This window comes from Dryobates pubescens, chromosome 20 (genome assembly GCF_014839835.1).
Source record: "Dryobates pubescens isolate bDryPub1 chromosome 20, bDryPub1.pri, whole genome shotgun sequence".
Classification (NCBI taxonomy): domain Eukaryota; kingdom Metazoa; phylum Chordata; class Aves; order Piciformes; family Picidae; genus Dryobates; species Dryobates pubescens.
In genome coordinates this window covers 12,540,990-12,557,458 of record NC_071631.1, presented here as the reverse complement: position 1 = coordinate 12,557,458, position 16,469 = coordinate 12,540,990, and positions in this window count along the sequence as shown.

The window sequence follows — 16,469 nt, the reverse complement described above, 5'->3', positions numbered from 1 at the left end:
GTCTGGGTTCTGCTCTCCCTGCAAAACACGGCTCAAGTGCCAAAACCTCTGGCTGCAGGAGCAGTTTGTCTCCATGCACAGGAATTTCAGTTCTAATTCCAGTGTCGCCAGAACCAGAGAAATCTGATAATGGAGCTGGCAGTGTTAGTGAGAAAGAGGAATAGTGCCAAATGATGAGGGGGAGTGGGGCAGAAAAATACAACCAACCAAACAGGAATGACTTCTACAACGGTGTTAAAAGAGGAAAGGATTTAATCCAGTAGCTATATATCTCACCAGACAAGAATTGTCCAATCTGTGTAGGAGTTCAAAATTTTTCCAGTGATAGGTGTGGAGAACTGTGGCAAACCCTCCTCTTGCACAGCTCTTTCACATTTAATTTCTCAAGGAGCTGAAGAGGAAAGTTCAATACAAAAAAACTCTCTTAGGGCATTTGCAAGCCAGACTTCCATTAGAAAAGTCAGCCCAGGATGCAGTACGGGAGAATAGCCAGTCAAATGTGCATACATGAATTCAGTTCTGCTTATAACAACAAAAAGCAGCCTCTTCTTGTGTCTGCCCTGCCTGAGTGTCTTGACAGCAACTTAAAATTGTAAAGCTCAACCATTCATCCAGGCTCCTGCTGAAACCACATAGGAGGTCCTGGATCGGCTATACATCAGCCCATCCCCACGTCTAGGTCAGGTGAAGCAAAGAGCATCAGTAAGACCTTTCCACAATGCTGCTTGGTTTGCAAGGGCAGCATGTGCAGTGAAGCCCTGGGCAGGAGTGTAGTCCTTCCTGTAATAGTGTCTGAGACGAACCTTTGAAAGCCTGATAATAGACTGGGATAAAATGTAGCTCCTGATGTTCTATTCCAAAATCCAGGCCATCATTTCTCTGTTTAGAAGACCAAAGTGTTTTGTTTCCCCCACCCTCACTATATAACACATTAACCAACTGGATATTATTTTCTTTCAAAAGACATTAAAATGCCTAAGACTTTTTCTGCATTGTGGGGTGGGTGTTGGTCTCTTCTCCCTAGGAACAAGTGATAGGACAAGAGGAAATGGCCTCAAGTTGCACCAGGGGAGTTTAGGTTGGATATTAGAAGAAAATTCTTGACTGAAATGCTTCTCAAAGACTGAAATAGGCTCCCCAGGGAGACAGTTGAACCCCCATCCCTAGAGGTGTTTAAAAGACACAGAGATGTGGTGCTGAGGGACATGGTTTAGCACAAAACTTGGTAGACACAGATATTGTTTGGACTTGATGACCTTAAACATCTTTTTCAACCAAAATGATTCTATGCTGCAAAAATATTCTGCCTTCTAAGAAAAGCCTTGAGATCAGCTTATGGCTCAAACATTGTGTAGTGCAGCAGATACATCAGATTTCTTATTTCATTTCTAACACCTTCAGTTCACTCAATATGCCAATTTAGGACAACCCTATCTGCATCCAAATAACACCAGACATGCTTTAGAATTTTCTCTCTTATGGAAAAGACTATTTCTAAGCCTAATCCAACCTAATGCATTTGAATCCAGACATCCCAGTGTAGGTGAAATTCAAGCTTTCCTTGGTGGCTAGAAACAGAAGTGACCTGTGCCCTGTGAATGTAGAAGAGGTGCTTGCAATTTGCAAATCCATCTGCAATTTCAACTCCCTAGTCATATGGTTTATATTTTAACCATTGTGTTGTATTTGCAGCCCCTTTCCAAAACCCTCTCTTCTTCTATGTCCTGAGTTTTCCTGCCTGCAGGAGAGGTGGGTGTGCTTGTACCCAAGTGGCACTGGAAGCCTGGGTCAGGTCTATCTGAGCTCCACACCCAGCCTTGCCGCAGACCCGTGCCATGCTGAACAAGTCACTGTTGGGTTTTCATTTAGACTGTAGTCCTTCCAGTACAAGAGCTGGCTCTTGCCAGGAATTTGCACAGCCTTTGACAGCAACCACCAAAAAAAAAAAAAAAAAAAGCCTCAAAACCCCTCCCCAAGAAGTCAGGGTCCTGTGTTAGCACTGTAAGGAAAATCATGAAGAATGGTATTTCATTGACGCCTTTGAGCCTGTTTAAATCATGTGCTGAGGATGTTCTTCAAACACCAGGTTATTACAGGTCCGTGCAGCAGCTTTGTTTCATTAGAACAACAGAGTGTTAAAATTGCCTTCATGAAATCACCTTCAAATATCTGGACTCTCAAGGACGGGTCCTTGAAAGAGAAAGCAATAATCTAGAGGAAGCCAGCCAGCTATGGCTCAGATTTTATAATGTTTTCCTGCTGTTATTTTCACCACAGGCTATTTTATATGCCCCACCTCTTTTTTTTTCTTCATGAAGCTATATTTTAAGGTCACATCTGTTCAGGGCACATAATGATTTTTATGACAGCTTTCCAGAGAAACAGAGAACTTGAATGCAGAGAGAACTGCTGTTAGACACCTACGTATCAGGGAGGACTTTTCTCCATCTTGAGATATTTTCTCCTGTTGAACTCAGATGATCTGCCCCTAACCAAGAAAGGCCTGACCTAAGATCTAACAGGGCTCAAAGGTGAGAACAGCTAAATCCAAAGTGATAGAGAAGCAAAGATGGCAGAACAATAGTGTATCTGCAAAATGCTGTAAGTTTATCTCTCACTGAAACCAAACTGTTTCAAATGTAGAAAAGTTGAAGCAAGAATAAGTAAAAATATATCTACAAAGCGATCATAAGTTTTACACATGCACCTCCAAAGGCTGAAAAGAGCCTTGGAGAATGTCAATAATTAAAAGCTCTCTAGTACCTTGCATTGCATCTCCAGCTCTGTGTGTGTGTGGAAGGGGATTGCTCTTTTCTTTCTTGGTATTTTTTTGTGACTGCTTCTTCTGCCTTATCAAGACATGTCTGACAAATCAGAAGACCATTTTTCTTCTTGGCCAACTGCCTTGGCCATCAAATGATGTCACAGCATGAGGTGGGTGGGTTTGTGCCATTGTCATGGCACTATGAGGGCATTGGTCTAGTAGGGACATGTATGTAAGCAACAGCACAATGATAGAAGCAGAAAAAAAAGTTATTTTTGTGTGTGTGCTGTACACTCCAAGGAGAGGCTCAGTTTTCTTTTGCTAGTGCTCAGTGCATTATTCTGTGCTGCCTATAATACGGTTCTGATATTAGCAGATACACTCTGAGAGCAATTCTTTATCATTGGACTTGTAGAAGTTTTTACAGCTCCTTTTTGATCTTGGGCAAAGCACACGTTTGATTTTCTTCTTTATCAAATAGCCCCTAAAACCATTTACAGGCTTCATGGTAAACAGAACCCTTGCTGAGATTAAAGCTCTAAAGTAGAAACATGGAAAATATCAATTGCAGTAAAATTGCTGCCTTTTGGTGACCATAATGATTATATGGTGCATATGGTGTTTGCATCCTGGCCTGCATTAGTGATGTGCATGGAGTGGTCAACGTGCTTTGATGCTGAAGCTTTTGTCTTCCATGAGCTGTATCATCAGTGAGCACAAGGCAGTGCACTGGTGCCAGAGGTCAAAGCCTCCCCAGTGTAATTAGTAAATTAAGTAATGCTCTAACATGTTATCTCCTGTGCTGACTGCAGGAACACCTCTCCTTTTAGGAACACCTCATGAGAAATCTTATCAGAGCATGAGGATGACTACAAAATGGTACATGCAAAACTATTGGAGCCTTTCAGTACTTAAAGGGACCTATAGGAAAGATGGGGACAGTCTTTTTAGCAGGGCTTCTTGTGTCAGGGCAAGTGGTGATGGTTTGAAAATAAAAGAAGATTTAGACTAGCTAGAAGGAAGAAATTTTTTTGCAGAGGGTGGTGAGACACTGGCCCAGGTTGGCCAGAGAGGTGGTAGATGCCTCATCCCTGGAAACATTCGAGGTCAGGTTATTTGGATTCTCAGCTGAGGATATGACTTAGCTGGATGATATGACCTTTACAGGTCTCTTTCAACCCAAAGCAGTCTGTGATTCTATGATACTATGACAATTGTACTGTAGTGCTTCCCCTAGTCATATTTTGGCCTTCTGGTGGCTCTGAATGCCTCTCTCCATCTGATCTGAGCAGAAAGGTGTGACCTGTCTATCCACAAGCTACGGAGAAGGACTCTAGCCCTGCCTTTCTCTGTGACTTTTGCTTTTTCTGTCCAATGTAATTCCCAAATAAATTGCTCCCAAACCAGAAAGGAAGCATGTTAAATCCATTTCATACAGATGCAAATGAATTTGGAAAGGTCAAAACAAGAGATTGCTAGGTTATCCCTCTCTGATGCAATGCATAGAAGATCACATTGTAGAAATGCTGCGTGAAATGATGGCAACTGACTTGTGGGACCCATACTGGTAGCTCTATCATTCATGTTTAGCCTCCTGTGGGTGCATTTTTCAATTGATATCCCTTAAATAACCTTAATTATGTGTATGCTAAAGTGCCTCGCACAGCAGGGAAAATTGAGGAAGACACTTATTAAAAAGAGGCACCAGCACATGTGGTATTATTTTTACAGTCATCCAGTGTGTTGATATAAAGTATTACATCTGAGTCAAACCTCATTTGGGTGAGTAGTTAAAGTGAAAGGCGATCTGCCCTCGCATTGTGTCTCGAATGGCTGTCCAATTAGCAGAATGATTAGCCCGGCTAATATCAACAGAACCATTCCTGTGTCAGTTTGACAGTTACATCACCACACGGTTTTCAGCCACTTCCTGAAGGTTTCTGAATCAGACCCAAGAAAACTGTGGCCCTACAAAATATCCCCGAGGAGCAAGGAGGCGTTTCGCAAGCAGCGCTTTAGGAGTAGCCGGCGAAGGGTTTCTGCTGGAGGCCAAATATTTGTGTTGACATTTTTTCCCCATTTCCCAATGTTTTTTCTAAACATATGATCTGTTGTTCTCAGCTTCTGCTTCTGGAAAGACTGCTGAAAAATTTGTTTGGTTTTGCTGAGATTTTTTGCTTGACCTTGAATGCGAGTTATTGCCTGAGCTACTGAATAGTGTTGATGTTGTTGATAGGTTTGCCATAAATCATTGCACAGGAATCTTGAAGGTGCACAGGAATATTTATTTGTTTTATTTAGTAAATAAAATAATAATAATAAAAAAAAGTTGTTTAAATTCCCAGTCATTAAGCAGGACAAGTTTTTTGCTTATGTAGAAGGCTTACAAATAAATAAGCCCTTTTAAGAGTCCCCATCCTTATTTATCATCTGTGGTTTGTTACTTCTCTCCCTTTTTCCTCTCAAGTATTGCCAGGAATTAAGCAAGGCTCCTTCTTGATCTGCCTCTGGACAAGGAAATTTCTTTTCTTCCACTTTGCTGTAAGTTGATATTAGTTGCTACTATTTTCACCTGCTCCTTCCATCCCATTTTGAACTCTTTTTCTGCAGACTCAGTGGGCTTACAAATCCATGGGTCCCTACAAGCTCTTTGGTTGAAAAAGAGAAAGAGGAAAGAATAATGATCTTAGAGGTATTTAGGCATTGTTGGGTAAGTGATTTGCAGAAAATCTGGAGCATCTGCTTCTGAATAAGAAATCTTTTGAAGGGAATTCCAGCTGGATATCTGCAGGTGGGAGCATCCACATCCCTAAGTATTTTTTATATATACATATATATGTTTGAATCTATATGTAAGAAGTCCTGTAAGCACCAAATCATAGAATCACAGAATTGTTAGGGTTGGAAGGGATGTCAAAGATCATCTAGTTCCAACCCCCCTGCCCTGGGCAGGGACACCTCACACTAGATCAGGTTGCTCAGAGCCACATCCAGCCTGGCCTTAAAAATCTCCAGGGCTGAGGCTTCTACCACCTCCCTGAGCAACCTGTTACAGCTGTTTATTACCGACTGCACATATAGAAGATACCATGGAAACATACCATGGAACACAGAATTCAGGTCTCCTGTGAGCTCATGGTAGTTTCACTGGAATACCTGCAAGACTGATAGTAGTGGCACCTAATTATGCTTGGAGCTGACAAATCCTGCTCAGAAAGCCTAACATGCCAAGCCTGAAACACCTTGGCTCTGGAATCCTTTACTGTGATGTTTGTTTCTTTCTACACACTTAAAACAATACCAGCATGTTCTTCAGTAGGAATAAGATGGCCCGCAATCAACCATGGAGAGCACAAACCTGCTCATAGCTTCAGCCTTTGCTCAGTCCCACCTCTTTGAACCTTCTGTATATAATTACAAACTCAGAAATATTGATCTGAACCCAGCGCTGCCATTTTTAAAGGCAATAACCTGGATGTCAATGTTTTCTCCAGTGTTGAGTGTCCTCTTTTCCCTCATTCTCTCTCTAGCCCAGAGAAAAGTTCATTACACCGAATGGAATAATTTTCTCCACAATTTGATTGTGCTCTGGACAACTTTTTCTGATTGTGTTTACAAATGATTCTTAAAACCAGAGTTGTTTTGAAGAGAAAGTGGTAATTGTCCTATCCCAAGAACAAAACTGACGAGAACTAACCTGGACGGTGCAGGACTGGTTTTCTAATAAGTGATTCTACAGACATCTGAGAAGTTTTTGGTAAAACATTCAGTAGCTCCAGGAAGTACAGTCACTTCCTTATGGATTTGTAAAAAGTGGATGATAGGCATGTCCAAACCAATGATGGCAAAGCACTGACACCAGTGCTAAATTTGGCAGTGGCACATATGGGCTGGCACCAATGACAAGGAGCTCTAAATGTTTTTTGAAATAACTTTGGCACCAGGATCGGGGATCTGTTCTAGATTACCATTAATGCTGCTATGGATGTCTGGAATTTCTTCTATGGTTTTTCTTTTCCAGGCTCCCTACTAAGATCCATCTTGGAGGCTGTAATTATTAGCTCTAGAAAAAAAAACCAAACTAAAAAACAATGAAACAAACAACAACAACAAAACCCTCCACACACACACACAAGACCCCAAAACACACCAAAAAAACCAACCAACAGACAAAAAAACCCAAACAAACAACCTCTTTTTTTACAGTATTATGCTGTAACTTTTTTTTTTTTTAAATTATTTTCCACAGCACAAACCTGGATCCAGTTGACCTCTGTTTGTAGTTATTTTATTTACCATTCCCTTTGACATGCAGGGTGAAGGCAGAAAGATATGACAAGTTCTTCCTTCTTTCAGGAAAGCCAGGGAGTGAGTGGAGGTATCAGTGCAAACCAAATTAATCTAATTTAATCATCTCTAATTTGTACATAAATTGCATTTTAGTCAGTGTCCTTTTTATGGGCACCCATCTGTCTAACTTGCAGTAGAGTCTTCCCTCTTCCCCCCAAAAAACCTTTTTTGCCCACCCAAATGTAGTTCTTTAATAAGAAATTATTCATTTTATTTAGCCCAAAAGATACCTCTGTGGGATGTTCCAAACCAAATTAATCTAATGTAATCATCTGTAATTTATGCATAAATTACATTTTAGTGTCCTTTTTATGGACTCCTATCTGTCTCACTTGCAGTAAAGTCTTCCCTCTTCCCCCAAAAAACCCTTTTTTGCCCACCCAAATGTAGTTCTTTTATCAGAAATTATTCATTTTATTTAGGCCAAAAGATACTTCTGTGGGATGTTCTTTGGTAAGACAGGAAGCCAAGAACACAAACTGGAATGGTGTGTATATATATATATAAAAATCACTTCAAATCCACAAAATGATTTTTTTGTTTAGAAAGTTGCTAACTGTGTTTTATTGTCAGGCATCATGCCCCATTATGCTGGAAATGCCCAGGAGTAGTGTTCTTTCCCCTCCATGCCCTAAGCTGACATTGACTGAAATCCTTCCATTAGGGGAGTTTATAACAAGCAGAATTAGGTTGTTGCTTTTAGTTCAAACACATACCCCTTCATTTCCTCTAATTTTATACAATGTAAATAAATACTCCGTGGGGCTTGGAGGCTACTGGAAAGCACTGAATGCTGATCATGTGTTCTAAATAAGGCACTCCCAAAAAAAGCAATGCCTTTAGGCTGAGGAAGGTAATTGTCAGTTGTGGAGGAGAAAGGTCGAGGGGTGCAAGTGGGCTTTTTCCTGTATTTGTCCGAGAGGATAAACAGCAGGGAAGAAATGCTCTGCTAAAATAAAACAAAGCAAAAGTATGAGGAAAATAGATGAGTCCCCTGTTAGGTGGCAGGTTTGCCTAAACCAAAGTGCTCCATAAAACTGATGGGTTTGGCTTAACAAAAAAAAGGGCTTTTCTCTTAGGAAAGCCCTGCATTTCCCTGAAGCTTTGGCCCTCCAAGAGCAGAAAGCTGTGGTCTAGAAAAGATTTGTTGCCCACATCAACTTTGAAATTGTTGAAAATGGAGCGAGGAACTGCATGTATTTTTTTATCTTGCAGTATTAAATCTGTTCCTTTCACTCCTAAGTAGCTGTAAAACATCCATAAAACCAAGAAAAGGCAGTTGGAAGTGTCCTGTTGCAACTGCCTTAATCAGCTGAAATCAGAATAATGAAGATATTGTCACCATTCAATCTGAAGTGTTTCAAGCCTGAGGCTCAGACCTGGAAGTCTCTCTTTTTCCATATGACTAATTCAGACACCAAACTTTTGGAGCACGTCAGCTTTACCCATCTATAAACTGATCCTGTTCCTACAGCTGAAGGGCAAACTGAGAGTGTACACCACCCCAGAAACTGTTAAGAAGTTACTTACAGGAGCATTTTGTCCGTCACAAAGCACACTTCCCTCTCATGCCCTCAAGGTGGCAAAATCAAATTCAAAACCATTAAAGAAATCCATAGAGGTCACACAAAAGAAAAGATTGAGCCCAATAGAATAGTGTCTCTATTCTATCCCCATTTGTCTTCCAAATTGTTTAATGCAAGGCACAGCCTGCCTTTAATTTTAGTTGTTTTGGCCAGCTTTAAGAATTTTAAAGAGCTCATAATGATCCCTAAATCACAGATAACTGAACCTATAAAACACAAACTCTGGTCCCCTCATAATATCATCTCTTGCCAGCTCTCTGTCGGGAATGATTTTCAGTCAATTTGATCTTCAATAAATAATAGCCCGGGTAAACAGGTGAACTCACAGTAGGCAGACTAATCCTCTTACCCCTTCCCTAACACAGATGTCTCCAGGGCCAGCAGGAGGGACAGTTATGAGATTGGCAGGCCATACAGCTGTGTCCATTGCGCTTTTTTCAAGGGCTTAAATAGCCCTCAAGTGTGATTTTATACTCTAAAACATCCTAAAATATGACCACATCCTAAATGCATTAAAGATTGTTCCAGGGCCCCTGTGGTTAAATGGAAGAACCAATATCCTTGAGTAGCTCTACAAATAGGAAAAGAAAACTACATCAAATATATAGGCGGCTATCATCGTGAATAAAGGGATATGCCTATTTTGCTTGGGTTTAAGGAAAGAATAGGGAATCAAATATCTTACCAATATTCAGGGTCTTTATTTTTTATGCCTTGGTTTGGGACAGAAAAAGAGTAATGAAGACTGATCAAAATGAGCCAGAAACTACCATACAACACCTTATTTCCTAAAACTGCCTTAAGAAACACGATGACAGACAGATAAATAGACAGCCTGATGCTTACCTAAGGGCATGCTGTTCGTCACATTTACACCAAGGTTTTAATCCAGTGAGAACTTAAATTGCCCTTAGATTTTTCTCTTCCTGCAGTTTCAACCCAGAGGAACATTCCCTGTGATTTCCTTGGAGTATCACACTAAAATAACTCTTATTTTTCCCTAATAGCTTCGCTAACTCAAAGTTCATCCCATAGCACATTATAGTTCCAAAGTATTTCTCGTGGATAGAAAAGATTAATAGAAACAGTTGATCCTTTAAGACAGTTTCAGTTGACTTAAAGTCAGATACAGAAAGCTGGGTTTATAGATTCATTCTTTTTCTCTGGATATTCTTTTAATCTAAATACATTTCACCTAGTTTTCTACTTCATGTCATTGCTTTTGACGTGACTAGCTGTTTCTAATTTGAATTTTACACAACTAATCAGTAGAGCCAGGTAAAATCTCTTGCAAGGAAACAAACTAGCCCCATCTATCTGGGAGACTCGATGGACTATATATGGCCTGTCAAGCCCTATAGGTTGTCAAAGCCTCCAGAACAGCTGAATGAAAACAGATGTGTTCAGACCTTGTCCAGTGCTGCCTTCAACGTGAATGGAGCAGGTGTTTGGATATTATCAGCTAAGCTGGAAAATCTGGGCTGTTTTTTTCCCTTATCATAGGTTTTCAAACAACATGCTTGAAAAATAAAATTAAGTTCATTCCCACTCAACACTTGAGAGATTTAGATCTCATTTTACTTGCCATTCCCCTCCATATTCCTCTCACAACTTTTCCCCTTTCTGGTCTGAGGCCCAGCAATTTGCTGAGCAAGGTATTCAAGCCAGTAATGGGACATAATCCAGTGCAGTGGGTGGTTGGATAGTACTAGGGAGAAATTTGAACTAGCCCAGTTAAATTAAAATTGCTAAAGACAGTTATAAAAAGCTCTCTCTTTTTTTTTAATCTCTTTAAAAAAATATATATTTTCATGGACTAGAATTCGTTCCATATTTTTGCCAAAATTTCTGAGATTTGTCATGGTTTCATCAGCTCCTGAGTTTGATTTTGCTGACCCCATGTTGCGAGTTGAAAGCTTGGTTCATTAAGTTCTTTTTGATCTGCCTCTGTAATTGTCATTCCCGAGCTATGCTGTAGAGCTGTACTCCCTGGAAGTCTTTTTGGCCAGAAAACCTGAAGATTTGACATCTATTGGAAGAAGCAATTCTTAATTTCTTGAGTGTATCCTGGGCTGGAATTGTTCAACAGGAGAAAAAAAAAAACAAACAATCACAAATAATTGCAACTAATAATTCATCCCTACATTATGACTTGAGTTTTAAACCACTGTCCTTTAAAAGACTTTGTTAAAACATCTGACTTCAGCTCTTTCTATTAAGTTCATACCACTTCATTTGCAGTGTATTATTGTGCCTGGCACTGAAATGCCTCAAAACAAGTGGTCAGTGAAGCCTGTGGACAATGTGGTGCTGGATATCAATAAATATATTACAGAAGAATGATGAATCACAGAATGATTTGGGTTGGAAGGGGCCTTAAAGATCATCTGGTTCCAAACCCTCTGCCATGGGCAGGGACACTTACCACACCTTCCAAGGCCTCAATCAACCTGGCATTGAAAAAATCCTGGGAGCGGGTATCAACAGCCTCCCTGGGCAACCTGTTCCAGTGTCTCACCATCTTTCCCCCCACCCTGTATATAATTTTTTCCTAAGGATTCAGTCTAAATCTGTGATTGTGATTATTAAATCTGCCCTTCTCAAGCTTCAATCTATTCCTTCTCTGTTTTCATGGTAGTACTGCTAAGGACATAATATAACGCAGACTGGATTGGCAAAAGTATAACCATGTTATACTTGTGTCATGTAAACTTGCTCTTTAAAACCTGAAACACATGAAGGTTTGCTCATTTTCTACTCAGCATTATCAGACAATTCAGAAAGCTCACAGAAACCTCTTTCACATCTAATAGGTGGCTATTCCATAGTTTGTTGCTATTATTTGCCAGTGTGATAGCTACTTTTCTGACTTAAAAGAAGTGCCCATGTCCTGCAAAAGCAGAACTCTTAACCTCATCTGCAACAGGAGAAGATTCTGATCTCATTTGCATCAGTGTCACTAGGTGGGTTTATTCTGAGATGCCACAACTTGCTGGGATTGTCAGCAAGAGAGGAGGAAAAGAAACACTACTCTTGGAGCAAATTTCTTCCCCTGATTCACAGAGGAGCATCCTCCCCATCTGCTTTCCCTTTTATTCATGTATTAGTTACACTATTTCCTGGATCCTGCTTTCACAGTTTCCTTTGCTGTTATGTGGTCGGTATAATTTATTATAATGAAGCATAGGTAGAAAAAAGAGTCTGTACATTTGAGCTAGGTGAATCTTGCCAGAATTTATCTCCTTGCAAAGCTGATGAGATATCAGGGAGGTCTGGAGAATGGGTAGGTGGCACAGACCCATGTGGTATAATATTGGTCACTGTCAATAGAAGAAATGCAAATAACCAAGGCATTTGTCACTGCTTTTATTCAGACCATCTCTGCAGCGTTGAAGAAGGGCATTGTCAGAAGGTGGCCAGCACTGAAACAGATAAGGGAACAGTAATTTGTGAACAGATACTCTGACATGTTAAAAATAATTGGGTATTTTTTTGGTTATTATTCCAGCAATACCTTTGCTCCCTGTTGTTCCACAGCCTTGCTCCTTCCAGGAAAGTGAAACACTATCGTCCAATGTTTCTGAGTTCTTTGCCATAGCAATGAGCATTGAGACAGGCTCCTACTGAGCATCCCAAGAGCACAAGGACATTCAGCAGGATCACCTTTAGTTTCTACACAATTGCAACCCAAGAGCCTGATTATAGCCGTGTTGATGCAATCTACCAGCAACTAAAAAACCCCAAACCAACAACAAAACCAAAACCTGAATAATGTAAACATCTCCTATTTTTTTCTTTTTTTTTTTTTCTCAGTGCTCCTCATTTCTGCCATTTCCACTATTTGCAATGTGCCTCATCCCTGTCAGAGTATAACCCATTTCCTACAGCTTCTCCTTCTTTGTACTGTGTGAGGCATCCATCTTAACAAAGAAGCACCAGCAGACCATCTCTGGCCATGCAACAAATTGGTTACTCTGAGCCAAATTGCCTTTTGTTCCTCCAGATCTGTTTTTGGCAGCCAGCTGGTGCATTTCCCAGCCACCACATGCTCTTGGCATCCTCCCAGAGGAGTAAGGACTGTGTGTGGCCAGGGCACAAGAACCTCCATGTCTGGCATGGGAACAGCTCTAGAGGGATGCTGAGAGGCAGGTGCATCTCAGCAGAGCATCTTCATCCACAAGCTGGGCAAAGTGATTCCTGTTGCACCTTACCCTTTGGCTTGCCCTTTGGCATATCTTTGGTTTAACTCAAGCTCTAGACCTCAGCAGGCATCTTAGTTTGCATGGAGAACAAAGGCCATTCCTGTGAGCTGTTCATTACTCAACACAAGAGCTTTATCCTCCTTGCAAGGCTCAGGACCTCCTGTTGGGTAAATGGCCACACGTTCCACACTATGAAACATGTATGAGAAGGGGTGAAAATCACGCTGGAATAATCAAAGACACCTGCCAGTGGTTGGAACTGTTTTCTAGCCAAAACTCAGCTTCTGCTAATAGAGATAGAGGGGGTCATCAGAACTCCTCATAAAACTGAGGCAAGGGTTTCATTTTTCTCTTTGTGGGCAAAGTGTTCGTATTCACTTTCCCCTCATTCAAAAATACTTCAACCACTTTGCTGGAAGCATTGAGGAAAATGTTATTTAAAATGTTAAACAGGATCCTTCCCTTCAAACATTTGCCAATATTTGCCCCTAAAATGAAAGTTTAGGAGGATTTTTGAGGAAATGAAACATTCATAAGATTTAGCCAGAGGTCTAACTTCTCTAAATCATAAATTGTATGTGCAGAAGAGTCTCCTAGCCAGATTTGCCTGTTTCTTCACTTAGATTTACTGGATCACACTCACCATTTGTCACTCATTCTTCTAATGGCAGCTAGCACACTCCATGCATCCTGATGCTCCAACCAAATGCTGGGGTTTACCCCCTTTTATTTTATTTATTTTGGTTTTAATTTTAGGAGACTGCCTGAAAATTCCTTCTTTGCAGGTCTTTGCTTTTTGATTTGCTGCCTTGCTGCTCACTTCTCTCCTGAATTGCTTCATATGTTACTGATTTTCTTCCTCTCCACCACAGCAATCTTCTCATCTGACTGATGGGCAATTTCAAGAGCCCTGCACTGAGGCTTCCTCCTTCCCTTCCAAAAGAGTTCAACAATCTCCTCTCTTTTTCTTTTTTTCCCTTTTTCCTTTTTTCTCTCTTTTCTTTTTTTTTTCTTACATCATCCTCATGGCTCACATCCTTTCTCTCCATCTCCCTCCTGATTCATTATGTAACCATGAATCTCTCTTCAAACACAGAACATCTGGGGATGGAAGGAGAAGGCTATAATTACTATAACATGTGGTAAGAACTGCAGATTATTTTGGTATTATCATTGCAACTTCCTTGTATTTCTCCTGCTTCCCTTTTGGCATTGCAGATGATAGAAAGTAGCTGAGTGAAATGTTTCCTTCCAGCTCTCTCCAGAGGACAGAAGGTAGGTTCTCGCCAGTGTGCTGGTGGGCAATATAAAGAGGCCACAACAGAGGTCAAATGCACAAGATATCAAATGATGCCATAATTATTAGGTGCTGATATCATGGTATTCCCTGCCAAGAGAGCTTGCACTGCAATAAGTGGTCCTGTACTCCTTAGAGGTGAAAAAAAGAGAGCAGTGCTTCAGTACAATCAGCAGCACCACACTTCAGAGCCACCAGCGTGGAGGGAAGTCCTCAAGAAACAGGTCCATTTTCCACCCAAGGAGATACCATTTAATAAATGAGAGAATGCTGAGATGAGAAACACTTCTAACTCCACAGCAACTTCAGAACTCTTGTAATATTTTGGGGTTGGTTTCTGTTCTGTAAAATGGGCAATAGCTATCAGCCTTCCCTGCTTTGGAGATGGCATTCTGTATGAACTACTCCATGTTAAGCCCATGGTGAAAGTTACTGTGGATCAGTTTGATGAAGAAGACTTCCATTTGGTGTCACAGCAAATAAACTGCACTATGTAAGGAATTCTCACTGCTGGCAGCCAATATTTTTTCTGCCAATAGGGTCTCTGAGATACATCTCCTGAGCCACAGCTGTCAACCCAAAGTGCACACTAAAGCTGTGTGTGAGTCTGGTGTCACACAGCACTGGAGGTTACTTGGCAGTCAGAGATTACATCAAGTACTCTGTGAATAGGAAGGAAAATATATAGTCAGCATTTAAAACCTGGACTTGCAGGGAATTGTCTGAGCTACAGTCAGTGGCTTAGAGCATGCTGTGGTGTTACTTACATCCACCAAGGTTGAAAGGGGATTTTTAGCAGATGGACAGGCATGAAATTCTGCTCTCCAACAGCAGTGTGAGAGATATTAATACTCTCCAAGATTAGTTCTTCAAGATCAGCAAGCTCTTTTGCCCTACTTTCATCTTAGTACACTGTCAGTAATCTTGACTGGGGTCTGCCTGCTGCTGTCATACAAATATGAAAAAGTAGAACTAATGTAAATGCACAAAATTTCTTACACCTTTGTCTTCTCCATGGTACCTTTGTTATCTATCTTGGGCATTTGCAGTGAAACAAGTGGTTACTCTCCCTCAGGGTCCCATCTTCTCCTCCTATCATGCTTGATACTATTGCAGGGACAAGCCACATAGTGTGTATGGGACTGGAATAATTTTTAGGAGAGCCCACAGTGGTGCCTTAAACATAAGTTCTACTTGAGAGAGGAAAGAGTCTAGAGTGTAGGGGTCCTGCTCTTCACAGTCCCTCATGGTAGCAAGGGAAGCAAAGGCAAAGGATGGCTTATGAGCATCACTGGCATCAGTGTCTGTATTCCCTTTGGTTAAACCCTGGCAAGTAACAGGGACTATATACCATAATACTTAAAGCTCAGTGAATAATTCATACTGAAATTCATGTTAAAGAAGTTGACTGTGTTTCTGTTCATGAATTACCCATGAGCAGATGTTGATTTTCTGAATGTGCTCGTCATTAGAAAGTATTCATTAGATAATTCCCTTTGAGTTTCTCTTTGTTCTGAATTCAGTTTCTTGTTAGCATTTAACATGAGAAACTGAACTGTTTTGACTCCCTCCAGAAATCAGAGTATGGTCTTCTGATCCTGTTTGGATGTTGCTAATCTCCAGGAAGAATATTCAGTAACTGTGGATCCCAGTTTTCAATTAATATTTGGTGTTGGGCTCATTTATTTTGCTAGTTGTCTCACTTGACAGAATGTTCATGTACTCACAGAAAACAGTTATGACAAAACTATCTGCAGAACTGATGCCAATCATTGCCAAACATACAAATGTAAATTATAGTAATTTCTTCACTCTTTCCCACAGCCAAGCCCAAGTAATATCTCTGCTCTCTGCACATTGTTTTATTCAGCTGTCTCAAGGAGTCACAAAACACTGTACTAAGTCATCATGTTTTGATTTCTTATCAGTCTTTAAGGGACAGATCCACTGTGAATTTTTTCAGCACTGATGTAGACATGTGATATCAATTTAATCCTAACACCATGTGGGACTCATTGGCCTGACTCCTGAGCTGCAGGTTGAGGTTTCCTTGCAGTTATCTTAATCGCTTCTGCTTGCTTCTGCTTGCTTCTGCTTGCTTCTGCTTGCTTCTGCTTGCTTCCGCTTGCTTCCGCTTGCTTCCGCTTGCTTCTGCTTGCTTCTGCTTGCTTCTGCTTGCTTCTGCTTGCTTCTGCTTCTCTCCCATCCTGGCTGCTGCAGGCAAGCTCCAGGCAAAAACCTCTGTCATGGCACACGATGTCCTTCTCTTT